Here is a 12,048-nt window from a genome sequence, read left to right as displayed (position 1 = left end):
TTTGACAAACACTGCTGGGAAAACTGGAAAGCAGTTTGGAAAAAAACTAGGCATAGAAGAACATTGCGCTACACATACCAACATAAGCCCCAAATTGGTTCATAATTTAAAGTGACACCAGAAACAAATTTAGGGGAACATAGAAAAAAACTGTCAGATCAATGGGTGGTGTAAGAATTCATGACCAAATAAGAGAGAGGCTCACAGGAGGTAAAAGGAATAATTTTAATTACATAATACTTAGAACCTTAGATTACATAAATTACATAAAACTTAGAACAAACAAAACCAATGCAGCCAAAATTAGAAGAAAATCAGGAAACTAGGAGAAAAGTTTTATAGCAAGTTTCTCCAATAAAGGTCTGTTTCACAAATATATGGGGAACTAAGCCAAATTTATAAAAAATAAGAGTTATTCTTCAATTGATGGTCAAAGTATGTGAACAGGCAGTTTTCCAAGAAAGAAATTAGAACTATCAACAATCATATAAAAATGCTCTAAATCATTCAATATGTGTCTAAAAGACTATTTTACAAGCACTCACACAGAAGTCAGGAGAAGCAAAACAAGGACACTAAAGGTCTCTTTGAAGAACTATCCTATCATTAGATGTTGGCACAAGATGATGGTCCAACATGTCATTTTGGTACTTGTCAAGTACAAAGGACAACAACCAGCCCTTGTCTCTAGAGCCAAGTCTGGTCCTTTTCTATGGAATATAGTCTAATTTGGTTTTGAATCAAATCTCATCTGCAAACTTGATAAAGGATCCTTTCATCATTTAAAAAAAACAAAAGAAAGCCCATAGCAGGGAAATACACTTTCCCCTGATCGAGCTCATAGACTAGTTGTTGATGATAAAAATCGTCCAAGCATCTGCTTTACAATCCCCCTCCACCCTTCCTGGGGTCCAGGGACCGTCTGCCATTCACCAGAGGGTTAACGCCATTGGCTGCCTTCCACTGGAAGAGTCTTTATAAACAACCAGAAGACTAGCTGCAGGGGCACCCAGGTGTTTGCTGTGATTGTAGCCTTGTTGCCAGTCTTGCACTCTATTCAGCTATTCAGATAAGTGGCAGCAAGGTCTGGACTAGGATTGAACTGAATTCTGTTCCTCACCATATCACTAAGAGTAAGACAACCGGCCCAGGTCCATCGTGGCTGGTGCTCTCACCCCAGGAACCACCTATCCAAGATTCACCATCATAGCTGGCTTCAGTAAATTCATCTTCTTCCCCTATTCCACCAGAGAGGTTCCGTTGGCTTTTTGCGAAGGTCCCACCAACTCACCATTCCTTTCAATTACTCTCTCATCCATGGCCTTTTAATGCTGCAAACTTTTTGAAAAGATCGAGCTCCATCTTTGAAATCCTTCTGAGAAAACCACTTTTCCTGTGGCCTGAAGTAGTGTCACCTAGTGACCAGATTATGTATATCTCCTATCTGGTTAATGAAGGCATTCATGAATAAAGTGACAGCCTGCTTTCTGTGGGCTAGAGAAAGCAGGATAGTGAGCTAGGAACGGATGGCTTTCACTTCCCCAGCCCCACCAGTGCACGCCTCACTCACAACTCCGTTCACGGCAGGACCCGGCCCAAGTCCTACCACAGCAAGATTGAAATGGAAAAACAGAATATGATCATTTCTGTATGAAGAACAGGAAAAGAGGATTTTATGTAAGACCACCATACTGTAAAGATTAAAATTTAGGAATATTGGGGAGACACTGAGGCAGGTAGAAATTAGTTTCTCTCTGCAAGGAGTATTATATTTTTTAGAGGTTTATTAAAAGTTAAGGATTAAAGAAAATACAGGATAAGAAAACACGTGTCCAGGCCACAGAGAGGCCTAGACACAACCTCACCTACATTATGGAAAGAGCCACATCTGCTCCAAAACGGAAGTCCAAGAGACCTCTCAAAAGCCTTTTAATCAGCTTAAATACCTCCTCGATCTTGGCCCAGGTGAGATTACAAGGCATTCTGGGGAAGTGGAGCAAAGGCTTGTGGGGATTGTAGTCCTGTATTCGAGTCTATTTTTTACAATACTAGTCAATCAGCTTGGGTTTTTAAATAGCATATAATAAATTTGTCATGCAGTTATAATACTGCCCTACTTTTTGGTGTCTGCTCTGGACCACAATTTTCAAAATGAGTATCTTCTACCTGTGTGGATTTCCAACCCCCATCCAACCATTTCCTTCCTCCCTTTGGGCCATTTACCACCCGGTAAAAGCTCCCCTCTCTTCCCCATGTAAGGCCCAGTGGACAACCAGCGGGAGTGTATTACCACACACTGGCCAATACTTTTGCTATGACACAATTTATTGTCAGCATGATTAGATCCAGAATTTCTTTAGAGCCACATGGTCCATTGGTTGATACCAAACACAATGTTCTGGAGATTTTAACCCTTTCATCCCTTTAACTTCTTCCCTCTGGCCCCTACTGTCCTCAGTGACTCCTGCTGGCCACCATATTCTTGCCAGCTGCTTTGATGTCCTCATCGAGACCTTGACCCGAAGGTTTTAACCTGGGATACAGTGTGTCACAGTGGAAATAAGGTCAGCTCTAGAGTTAGAGGGGCTGGATTCAAATCCTGCCTCTGGCGTATTATTTGGGTTACCTGAGATGAATCACTTAACTTAAATGGGCCTTAGCTTTCTCTTCTGTAAAATGAATAGGTTGGACAAGATTGACTTTCAAATCTTCTTATTTTTTAGCCTCCCAATTAACCAACAAGCATTTATGAGGAGTCTACTATGTTCTGGGCACTGCGGTGGGGATGTGAGATACTAAAACCCCAAGTGAAAGTCTCTTCTCTTCAGGAGCTCACATTCTAACAGGAAAAACAACAAATGGCTGAGGGTATGTATAACATCATTAGCTTGCCTTCCACTGTCAGAAGGCCATGTTAGGTGCTACGCTTTATCCCTCCCTCCAAGGGTCTCCATTACCTTTAAGAGGATTGAGAAGTGTCTAGGGTCTTGGCCCTTGGCTCCCATTTGTAGGGATGATCCCCTGCCCCTCTGTTCTATTTACCTACTTTTACAAAGAAATATTTCCAAAGACATAATCGCAACAATATAAGCTTGCTCTGCCTCACGTGGGAGGCATCAGCTGCCCCATCCTCAGTAGCCCCTACTCCTCAGTAGCAACTATTTATCACTTTGAGCTTCAAGCATAGATGATGCATTTCTGGGATGTTCTTTCCCCTTTCTGGGACCAACCTCTGGACCCTTTCTGCAAATGACCCCATCTTGGCTTACAGTGAGTAATCATATAACTGGCCAATTTGGTTATTCTTTCACAGGATACTCTATCTCCCAAGCTCCTGGCCTTCATATCGGCTGTCCCCCATTGCCAGATTTCTCCCTCCTCTCCTCCTCCCTTTACTGATTTCCCTCAATTTTCAGCTAAAGTTACACTTTCTGCCAAAAACTTTTTCTTATTCTGCTCAATCTTAATGCTTTCCTTCTGAGACTCCCCCACACATATTCCTGCCTATATCTTGCTTGTACAGAGATGCTTACATGTGGTTCCCCCTCTAGACTGTGAGCTCCTTGAGGGTAAGACCTGGCTTTGATTTTTTTTTTTAATCTCTAGCACAGTGCTGGGTACATAATTGGTACTTAATGGTTTCTTGACCTAATTTGACTAGATCTGACTCTGCTCCTTATTTTATGGAGTAACTTCCCCTTCCTTCCTCCTACTTCTTTTCAGGCAGTGGAAAATCATCACCATTTACCAACAACACTCTATCCTTGCATTCCTAATGATTCCCTTAGTATAAGATAAAAATGATCCTCAAGAGTGAGGTACAGGCTATCTTGGCAAGTCTTCCTTTCTCTTTCAGAACTTACCTTTTTTTTTTAATTTATTGCAGAATACCCAAACATTAAAATCCAATGTCTGAGGAATATTGAGTATATTGATGTTTGGGAAACCTGTGATTACCATCGTAAAAATTAAAATATACAATAACTTCAACTATTATATTTTGTAAGATTTATTAATGATCACTAGAAGTAAAGGAATAAAAATGCAATTGTTTAACAAAATAAAACCACATGCCCAAGCTAAATCTACTTGCTCAAAAGTCCTGCTCTTCACTTCAGCTACTAAATGGACCCTTTACCTCCTGTTACAAAGAACTCAAAGGTAGACAAAATGATCAGTCAGAGTTACTGAAAAAACAAGATATCTAAAGATCATATCTGGAGACCCCTTAAAATCAATGAGATATTTAGCTCATTAAATTCTCCAAAGGTTGTATACAGTTGTAACCAGTTTTGATGGAGTCCATCCATCATGTATGTGACAATTAACAAAGGCAAAATGGAAGAAAAGGCTGTATAAGCAGCATATGACCTCAGTGGATCTGGTGACAACCTCAGTATCCCTAAGGACCTATGATTTTGCCACTGAAGAGGATTTGTGCAAGATGACTATGGGCTTGTACAATGATATTTTGTTCAGTACAGTTATAGGGGAAAGGTACAAATCAAAATAATGTAACAAAATATATCAATAGCCAAAACACAGTAAATGAAAATGATTTAGTATAACAGAATAGTATTGGTCAGATTAATATATGAACTTAAAAACAAAAATAAATCTTAAAGCAAACAATCAGCAAAATATAATAGGCACGACAAGATACAGGCACCGAATTCAAAAGTCCTTTTTTCCAATTCTGATAGAGAAACCTCCATAAAACAGTGGAGTCTGAAAAGGCTTAAAAATTTTACCTCTAGACTCTTTAAGATTCCTTCCCCTCCCCAAGATTATTATCCATTTAGGTTCCTTTTGTTACACACCCGGAATCTCCCATAGTGTGGGAGAATTCCACACTGAACATAGTATGGAGTAATCACATACTGGATATATTTTAGAGACTGGGCAGGCTAGAATGGCAAAGGGGTGTAGGGAGATGAATTTCTCCCCTGAATCTCAGGATTATTCAAGTTAATCTCAAAGACCAGTGCACCCAGGAATGGTAGGAAGAAGAGACATCCTAAAACTGGGAGCTGTTTGAGATAGGTAATGTACTGCTCTTTCAAAGAGCAAGCCATGCTTTCAGTTCTACTTCCTGTTAGGAAAAATAACCTTCCTTCCCCTTCCCCCTTGGGATAAAACACCAGGGGCAACTTGCTTCTCCTGCCATGTAGACAGGGAGTTAAGATGGTAGAAACTCTCCTCAGGTTATAAGGTGAATTATTGCCTAAGGGAAACACACTCAGGCTCCCAAGGGAAGCAGTGAGCAAGCACTCAGCTGTTGGCAATGTACTTTAGCAATGTTAGGGGTAAATTGATGGTTGGGTTGAATATATATATATATATATATATTTAGTTGGTTACCAGGGATTTAAATTCTAAATTCCAATGATATACTCAAGTCAGAATGGAATTTTATGGTGGTTTATTTACAGGAGAAGGAAGAAAAGCCTCCAGAAAGTCCAAGGAAAGGGGGTCCCAAGAGATGGGCCTTTCCAGAGACTTTTGCATCCAGAAAAGCCAAGGAAAGGGGAGTCAGCCTTATCAATCACCATGTGATCGTCTATGGGAAGCAGTCTGAGGTCTCACATTTGAGCTTCTCCATGGTTGAGTTCCATGGCAAAATCCCCCTCATAGGAAGTGACGCAAAATATAAAGGCAGTTCTTTACATCACTTCCTGTGTCTTACATGTACCAATGATGACTTAAACTTGGCTTTGGACAGCCCAGGGGGTCAGTCAGTTGTTTCTGACTTGTCACTTGCTAGCACACATGGGTCATAGACCTTCCTCCCCCACTTAATCCTCAAGTGGGGGTGTATAATTCCTGGTTGCTAAAATTCTAAAGACTAAGCAGGGTGGAGTAAATCTAAAATTCCCACCAGCTTCCTGGAGAGCTGCTCTAAGGACTCCCAGCTTGTGTGTTCTAAAGACGGTGTGGCAGTGGACAGCAGGATTGTGTAAACCTTAAAATTTCTTAGACTTGTGAATGTTGGAAATTTCACCATTGGAAGGTTTCATGCTTGTAGGGAATTTCCTACTGATAGTGGGTACTCTATTGGAATGTGAACTCCATTGGCATGGGAGGTTCCTCCTCCTCCCTTCTTAAGATTACTTTAGGACAGAAACCTTTTGCTTAACAATGGAAAGGGCTTTGACCTATGCTTAAGCATAGAACAGGAAGTTCTTTGAGTCATGATTGATTTTAGAACTGATACAATAGAGATACTTGGAATGACGGGATCAGGTCTTGGAACTTCCAATCTCCACCCTGCTCAGGGTAACAGGATTTAGGAAGGGCTGCAGCAAAGGATCAAGATTTAATTATTTGAGAATATGACCTTCAACAGACATGTGAAAAGCCACAGACCTCTGGGCGGTCCTGGGTTAAGCTAGAGCCACCATTGGCACAGGGAAGACATGGACAGTGATTGGTAGATGTGAGAACTGAGGGGAGGGAACTTGGATGGTTTCCTTAAAGATAGAAGGGTCTGAGGACTAGGGGGGTTGGAGAGGTTTTGCTCTGAGAGGTTGTGCTCTGAGAAGCTTGCTCTGAAGGAAGCTGGAGGTGGGGGCCCCTGAGACTGTTTCTCCATTTTGGTCACATGAGTGATAGGGACTGATCTCTTTTCTTTGCCTCAGCTATCTAAGGGCTTGGGCCTTTTGGCCCAGCCTAAACAGAGGGGGTATTTAAGCCCTATTCCCTTCTCTCCCCTTTCTCTCTCTCTAATACCTTTCTTCCTCCTGTTTGTAATTAAACTCCATAAAAGGTTGACTGCTGACTTGAGTTTTCATTAAGGAATTACATAGCTGAATTCCTTGGCGACCTTAAATTAATATATATCAGTCCTTTAAGTGATTTCCTTCCCACAATTGACAGCAACAGGTGGCAGCTCCAAAGAGAGTTGAGGGGAGGCAGAAAAGATGTGACAGTGATACACTATGGTACAATCGAATGTAATGGACTTCTCCATTAGTGTCAATGCAATGTCCCTGAACAATCTGCAGGGATCTAAAAAACACTATCCACAAGCAGAGGATAAACTGTAGGAGTAAAAACACCGATGAAAAGCAACTGCTTGACTACAGGGGTTGAGGGGATATGACTGAGGAGAGACTCTAAATGAATACTCTAATGCAAATACCAACAACATGGAAATGGATTCAAATCAAGGACACATGTGATACCCAGTGGAATCGCGCATCGGCTGTGGGAGAGGTGGTGGGAGGTGGGGGGGGGGGGGGGAAGGAAAAGAAAATGATCTTTGTTTCCAATGAATAATGTTTGGAAATGACCAAATAAAATAATGTTTAAAAAAATAAAATAACACTTAAAAAAAAGAAAAAGAAAAGATGTGACAGGAGAAACATGGTTTCTTTTCAAACTAATCTACTGTAATAGATGATATTTAGAGGGTATATTTTGATGGATACTAGATAACTAATGGATTAGGTAGGTATCTTCCTTTGCCTACCCTCCACCCTTTTATACTCCCTTCTTCCCCTCTTCTTCCCTTCAGTTTCCCCTTCCCCCTTCTTCAGCCTCCTTCTAAGTCACTCAGGGTGAGCTGTGATGTTTCAGAGGAAATACTCTTTTCTTTATCTCAAGTAAGGGTTTATTGGGGAAAACAGGAAATATGGAGGATAAGTTAAGATGGGTGGGATTTCCCTATTATCTACACTGAGTGTTAGGTTGGAGGATATTGAGAGAAATGGCAATTCAGTCACTAGCATGAAACGGAGCCAGTCAGAGAGAGATATATGGACTGTTGTCCTTCTTCTGCCTTCAAATCAGCCAGGTCACCTCCAACTTGATTATCCCAAGTCCCAGAGATAAACCCAGCTTCTTTCTTCACGGTCACCACCATCAGCCCCAAAGCCAAGTCCCAGAAAAACAGTCACCATTGGCGTGGCTCCAAACTGCTTTTCCCGGTAACATTCCAAATGAAATTTTCCTTTGATTGACAGCTGACCCATCTCCAGCTTCTGTCCTTTGCATACATTTTCTTATAATTTCTCTCTTCTCCACTCTATTCAGAGAGAATTGAGGGTTTCTGAACCACACTTCTGGTTGCCATAATTGTAAGAGTTAAATTAATGTCCAATACTTCAAGCATGATCTTTATAAAGTTTCTGACAAAATAGAACCATGTGACTAAGTTAATCTACCTGCTCAAAATGCCCACTCTACCAAAGCCACCACAGGAAGGAAGGAAAGAGAGCTAGAACCCTACCTAATTTATCTCCTGTTTACATCAGCATGAAATGACAGGAAGTGAGTGGGCTCCTATAGTTCAAAGGCACAAGATTTCCAAATACACACCATGAAAACTGAAGAGGAGTCAGAAGTAACCAATTGTCCTCAGAGACCTTGCCAGGCTGGTCATTGATGATGTAGGAATATGTGTGTGTGTGTGTGTGTGTGTGTGTGTGTGTGTGTGTGTGCGCGATGGCAGTGCAATGGCATCAAACAACTAATGTAGAGATGTCTTAGATGGGCAAGTGTTGCAGTAAGTCACTCATTTGTATTCCTTGGGCTGGCTATGGTATTATTTCTTAAAATTATACATCTTTCTGTAGAACCACAAATACTACAAGAGACTAAATGCTTGTCGAAACTCTCTTTTAATCTTTGTGTGGTAGAAAAATCCACATCGGCCTAATTAAAGAAAATACTCTTACCGCCCGAGCATCTGTGTAACTCAAAAGTAAAGATGTTGAGATCGTTCCAGTACCTAAAGATTTGTACAACTAGGTGAGGAGGCTTGTCTTTCAGAAAGAATTGCAAACAAATAGGACAACTTTGAAAAGTTATATATTGAATATATTGCATAGTATATCATAAAATTTTTAATAATTTTAATGCACCTAAAAGATATGCAAAATTGCAGTTTCATTATGTACAATTTGTTTATGATCCTCTTAAAGTTCATATTGGAAATGTCCATTTAATTTGCATTAAGTTCAGAACTTTAAAAGGTATAAGAAAAGTCATTTAGAAAGAATTTATTGGACAAGTTAACTTTTCAGTGTTCACTGAAAGGCAAATTGCTTCTATAGAGGCCTTAACTTCGATAGATTTTTCTGAATTAGTGCCTTTTTAATGAAGAGAGGACACTTCTTTGATAAAAACCAACATTCTACATTAGCCATTAAAACCCTATTTTCAAGACTCAGGTCTATTTCAAATAGACTTTTGTTTGCAGGTATATATATAGCTTCTATGCCAGCTCAGATATTTCTTCAAAGTTTATAAGATATAATCTCTTTCTTTCTCTCTCAAAATAGTCTCCCTTTAGTGACTGAATATTGGAGTGCTCGCCTACTTTGGTGCAGTAAGCACAGGAAGTGTCATCAAGCCAGCATTCATAGGATCCTAGATTTCAAGCTAGAAAGGACCTCAATGACTGTCCAGTGTATTCCCTTCATTTATAAATGATGAATTAGATGCCCAGAGATCAAGTGACTTATCCAAGGGATTCAAACTCAGATCTTCCAACTCGAAATGCAGCAACCTCTCCACTATCACATTGTATCTTATCTTTCTGCTCAGAAATAGAGGCAAAGAGAGAGGAACTTTCTTATTTAAAAAAAAAAAGAGGGGCTGCTAGGTGTCATGGTAAAGAGAAGGAAAAACAAAATCCTTTTAAACAAATATACATAATCAAGAAAAACAAATTACCAAAATGTCCATTAAAAAAAATAAAGATCTCATTTTTTATTTCCTGAGCCCATGGCCCTCTGTCAAAAGATAGTTAGCAAGCTTTGTTGTCTGTCCTCTGGACTCATGGTTTGTCATCGCATTGATGGAAGTTCCCAAGTCTTTCAAAGTGGGTTCCTTTACTGTATTATTGTTGTATAAATTTTCCTGATTCTGCTTACTTCTTTCTTCATTGGTTCTGTCCCTTTCATCATTTCTTACAGAACAATAGTATTCCATCATATTAATAAGCTGTAATTTGTTTAAGGTATGTTTTGTAAATTTATTTTTTTAATTAAAATGATTTTTTAAATTTAATTTTTAAATTTTTAAAAAATTATTATTAATTATATGATATAGAAATATAAATAATATAATTATATTAAAAATAAAAAAAATTTAAAAATAACAAATAAATTACTTGTGATTACCAAGAAAATCAATTTACTGGAACAAATATTAAAATATTTTTTTAAAAAAGAAAGCCACTAAAATGTGAATTGTATATCTAGATGGACTGGAACACTAGCTTAGTCTCTCTTCTCTTTCCCACTCATAAGATCATTGCTTTGGCACCGAGACCTCATTATGAACAGATTAAAAGACAGGGAGATTAAATTACTTGACCAGTGTCAGATAGCTTGTAAGTATCATTAGTGGGATTTGAACCCAGGTCTTCCCTCCTCAAACTCAGACCTCTATCTACCATAGCATGCTGCTTCTCAACTACTTTAGAATCTAAGTGCTAAGAGTCCTAAATGCAAGTACAGGTAACTCCAAACCTTATCATCTCCTCAAGGCATGCTTAACAAATGTGTTCATTTGTATGTTTTGTGATCTGCCACTAGGACATGGGTAGGTGTAATCTAGGGAAGTGCATCCCAAGATCCTTAATATGCAATGAGGTCACAGACTGGCTAGAGGGAACTGGTGAGCCAAGAACAGGTGGTAAGAAATCTGTCTCCTCTTTATGGACTGGAAAGGGCAATGGGCCAGCACGGAGGCACGCAGGCAGGCAAGAAGAGTGGGGAGGGAGCTCTCTTCTCTTTCATAACTTGGTCTGACGTTTCTGCTCATTCAAATACTCGTTTCACTAAGGCAGAAAAGCCATTAACGCATTTAAGTGAGAGCTGGAAAACCTATATGGAAAGGGGTTTTTCCCCCCCAGGTTCTTTCTTCTTTGCTTTCTGACTAATGGCGGTTACATGGGAGCAGTGTGAGGGCACAGACTGGGCAGGAAGGAAGCATTCATGTGGTGTTGGATGGCAATTATAACCAGATGGTCTGAGTTCCACAGGCATGTCCAACTCTGATTTGGTTTGTCCTTCCCTTTCCCTTTGGTAGGGGGCATAGACTTATTAAGAACAGCATCCTGTGACAGGGATGGAAATCTAGACCAACAATTAACATCTGAGACAGACTAATCTAGCAGAAAAGGCATTCTTGGGTTCAAAATTTGACCTGACGTTACCTGTGTGATGCTGGAGAAGTCATAACCTCTTTGTGCTTCCCCCAGTCTTCCCATTTCTAGAATATGGGTGGCTGAACGAAATGACCACTGAGGTCCTTTCCAGCTCAATCTGTGGCCCAATGAGCTCTGCCAACTGACTCTTTTCTGAAGTTCCAGAATGGGTGGAGTCTGATTCTTCTCAATTTGGAGAGCTGTGGAATTGCTGCAAGAGACCTTTAACCAACAGCTTCTTAACGGGTGCTAATTGTACAGTTATGTTGGAGGTCCCTGAAACTTTGAGGTTAAGCAGAGACTTTCATGCTCTAGGGCTAGGAAACCTAGGTAGGCCTACTCAGGGGATTGATAGAAAATAGGGGCACCAAGAGGAGGTGGATTGTTGGGAAAGCCTAGATGGATGGGAGATGAGAAACACCCACCTAGGGACCTCCCCAGGACCAGTAAAGCACAAAACCCCTTGGGCTATAGAGAAACAAGTTTATTTGATAGTTGGAGTAAGGGAAACTGGTAGCACTACTGAAATCTAGACTCCACCCAGCTTCTACATCTCCTGCAAAGGAGAGCTCTTCTTTTTCTTCTATAGGCCCTGCTTCCCCGCTCCCTGAGCTTATCTAGAACCCAAAAGCTATCCGATTATCCTACTTATACTAATCATCTCTAAAAGGGTTAAAGAGGAAGGAAGGACTCACAGATGTAGAGTCCTTACCTAAAGCCTGAGCTGGTTTCCTAGATAAACCCAGAGTCCCAGGTGACCAAACCCTCTTGTTTACCTTAACCAAATGGATGTCTGACCAGTGGATCTCAGACAGGTGGTCTCTGTACTTCATGGAAAGGCGTGTCTCCTCCAAGGCAGTTCTCCAACCCAGAAATATACTAATCTTTCC

Source organism: Monodelphis domestica, chromosome 6 (genome assembly GCF_027887165.1).
Source record: "Monodelphis domestica isolate mMonDom1 chromosome 6, mMonDom1.pri, whole genome shotgun sequence".
Taxonomy (NCBI): Eukaryota; Metazoa; Chordata; class Mammalia; order Didelphimorphia; family Didelphidae; genus Monodelphis; species Monodelphis domestica.
The sequence above is the reverse complement of the archived record's forward strand: the minus strand, read 5'-3'. Positions refer to the sequence as shown.